At 43.0% G+C, this 3,049-nt stretch overlaps 1 long non-coding RNA gene across 3 annotated transcripts; it reads left to right on the plus strand.

Moving 5' to 3' along the window:
• Positions 1 to 464: 464 nt before the first annotated feature.
• LOC134624205 (uncharacterized) lies at positions 465 to 1,842 on the plus strand. 3 transcript variants are annotated; one of them, XR_010093471.1, is made up of 3 exons: positions 465 to 491; positions 808 to 992; positions 1,086 to 1,621. It is a non-coding gene; the product is annotated as an uncharacterized LOC134624205 (long non-coding RNA). The 3 variants fall into 3 exon arrangements; XR_010093469.1 differs by lacking the exon at positions 465 to 491 and adding an exon at positions 1,661 to 1,842 and having other exon boundaries at positions 522 to 992; positions 1,086 to 1,580; XR_010093470.1 differs by lacking the exon at positions 465 to 491 and adding an exon at positions 1,685 to 1,842 and having other exon boundaries at positions 522 to 992; positions 1,086 to 1,580.
• The last annotated feature ends 1,207 nt before the right edge of the window (positions 1,843 to 3,049 follow it).

Below are 3,049 nucleotides of genomic sequence, written 5' to 3' on the forward strand. Positions count from 1 at the left end.
TTGTGCAGTTCATGTTGAAGTTATTCATGTATTGCATAGCCTTCTCATGCACTCTGCACAAGGTTCTAGTTTAGTTTCGCCACTGCCCTTTCTGCTTTATGTTGCCCTGTATCAGCCATAATATAGGCTCACCTTTTGTTATAGATATTTCTGTCTCTGTGCCTGTGTCCATACCTGGGTCCAACACACACACACACCTCTGCACAGTCTGCCTCAGCCGATCGTGACACAGTTATCAGCCCCATAACTGTGGCTCAGATTGGCACCTGCTAGCAGGCTCAGTAGGTCGTTATCACCAATTCATGAGCCGCAGCGCTGTGTCCCAAAAATATTATTTCTCTTATCGACTTGAAACCATTGACATGATCTTTATTTTAAAACAGGTGAACAGATCCAGTGTATGTCATCAGTGAGCTGGTGAGAAGATGCCAGGACAAGAACATCAGCCTGAACTTCATATGACACTGTGTGTGCTGTCCTCACATATACATGTCAGTATCTTCTTTTACTATGTGGCACAAGAACAACATTTCCTGATTAGAAAACACTGTTTGGTGTTTATCAGACAAACGCCCACATAACAAGCAGGTCTGGCCCGGATCTGGTATCAAGCCGGCACTGCTGGCTGACTTCCATAAGACGTATGTGATCCAGATACAGGCCAGGCCTGGCATAGATGCCACTGTTTATGTGACTGCATGCCATATCTGGCCTGATTGTGCTTTGGGTTATGTGGCCCAGGCTCATAGAAAACAGGTCTTGGGAGGAGGAAGTCATCAGATCTAGGTCTACATATTTCTGTTATAGAAGTGCAGCTCCTTCAGAGATGGGACAAAGAGGAGGTCACCAGCCTGCTGAGGCCAAGTTCGATTTGATTTTCCAGTCAACGCTGAGAGACTTTGACCAGGAAGTCAGAGGTCAGCTCATGCTGCGAGCAGGAAATGAATCAAGGAAGAAGGATCGCTCTACTCAATCTCAAAGAAAATCTCCTGGTACTTGTTTTATAGCTGTTATTTATATTCATTATGGCCATTATAATGATGATCTGCCTTTTGATATTAACAAGCACGTTTTCATTGTCACAGAGAGGGAAACGTTGTATTTTCTGCCTCTCTTCCTCACAGTAAAGACATTTGTATTGCACTCCTGCAAAGAAGATTCTGCAGGTAAACTGTTGATGGGACAATAAACAAATTTCACTTTGCAAAATGTTCTGCAGGGAGGTTGTGCTTGCTTCTTAGACTACCACGACCTGGATGATTGAGAACCTACACAGACACGTTCTGAAGGAAGAGCTCCACACTTATTGGACTGATTTAACTGTGTTCATTGTCATCTAGCAAGTTTTGCTTTAATGTGTCTCTATCGACAACACAAAGCATTTTTTTCACTATTTATAAAACATAGAAGTCTTAAAATATATCTGCAGTGCTTGGTGTAAATTCAGTGATTCAAGCCGCAGTTGGTTGGAGTCCAACAGTCTGCAGTGGCCTCCACAGTCCACCGTCTTCACATCACAAGGACAGTTTCCACATGTCTGTGACGTCTCCTTGCTCTTGTACTTATGCCTTGATGAACAAGTAGGTGGAGTTCAAATGTGGGTTTTCAGTGAGTTTATAAGTACAATTTACTGTTACTGCTGCTGTTTTTGTTTTGTCAGGTTTGTTTCATGAATATTTCTCAGACAGAAGAAGGTGATATTCCAACGGACCTGAAAAGGAGAGCCATCAATGCCTTACATTTGAAGAGCAGAGCAGCTGAAGAAAAGCTGTGACTCCAACGTGAGATGGACGCTGTGATTCATCACCAGCAACACACTGACCTGCTTTCATCCATAGATGACACTCAGTTCCACAGCTGTTCCTGTTCACAGCTGCATCCAGTTAGAGAGGAAACTGTATAATGCAATGATGATGTTCCAGTGTCCTGCAGATGGCGTTCTTGCACCACGTTCAAAGAGCCGACACTGATGATGCTGCTCTGCTCAACTTACTTTAGCCTGGGTTGGACTCTATATGAGCAGCTTCCACTCTGGTTTCACTGTTAAACACACTTGTTTGATTTCACTTGGAAAAGCTGAAAAATAAATATGTTATTGCAAAATTATTTGTTGGTACATTTCTTGAGGGTCAAATATCTTGTTTGATTTGAGGAATGAACTGTTAAGGTGTTAAAAATGAATCAGGTTAAAATATTTCAATTTTATTTATATAGCGCCAAATCACAACAAAAGTCGCCTCAAGGCGCTTCATAGGTACAGAGAAAAGCCCAACAATCATATGACCCCCTATGAGCAAGCACTTTGGCGAAAGTGGGAAGGAAAAACTCCCTTTTAACAGGAAGAAACCTCCGACAGAACCAGGCTCAGGGAGGGGCGGGGCCATCTGCTGCGACCGGTTGGGGTGAAAGAAGGAAAACAGGATAAAGACATGCTGTGGAAGAGAGACAGAGATTAATAACAGATATGATTCGATGCAGAGAGGTCTATTAACACATAGTGAGTGAGAAGGTGACTGGAAAGGAAAAACTCAATGCATCATGGGAATCCCCGGCAGCCTACGTCTATTGCAGCATAACTAAGGGAGGATTCAGGGTCACCTGGTCCAGCCCTAACTATATGCTTTAGCAAAAAGGAAAGTTTGAAGCCTAATCTTAAAAGTAGAGACAGTGTCTGTCTCCTGAATCCAAACTGGAAGCTGGTTCCACAGAAGAGGGGCCTGAAAACTGAAGGCTCTGCCTCCCATTCTACTTTTAAATACTCTAGGAACAACAAGTAGGCCTGCAGTGTGAGAGCGAAGTGCTCTAATAGGGTGATATGGTACTACAAGGTCATTAAGATAAGATGGGGCCTGATTATTTAAGACCTTGTATGTGAGGAGCAGGATTTTGAATTCAATTCTGGATTTAACAGGAAGCCAATGAAGGGAAGCCAAAACAGGAGAAATCTGCTCTCTCTTTCTAGTCCCTGTCAGGACTCTTGCTGCAGCATTTTGGATCAGCTTAAGGCTAATGGTGCTTTAAATCAGTGCAGATGTTTAATGTAATTTAA

The sequence above is a fragment of the Pelmatolapia mariae genome, linkage group LG3_W (genome assembly GCF_036321145.2).
Source record: "Pelmatolapia mariae isolate MD_Pm_ZW linkage group LG3_W, Pm_UMD_F_2, whole genome shotgun sequence".
Taxonomy (NCBI): Eukaryota; Metazoa; Chordata; class Actinopteri; order Cichliformes; family Cichlidae; genus Pelmatolapia; species Pelmatolapia mariae.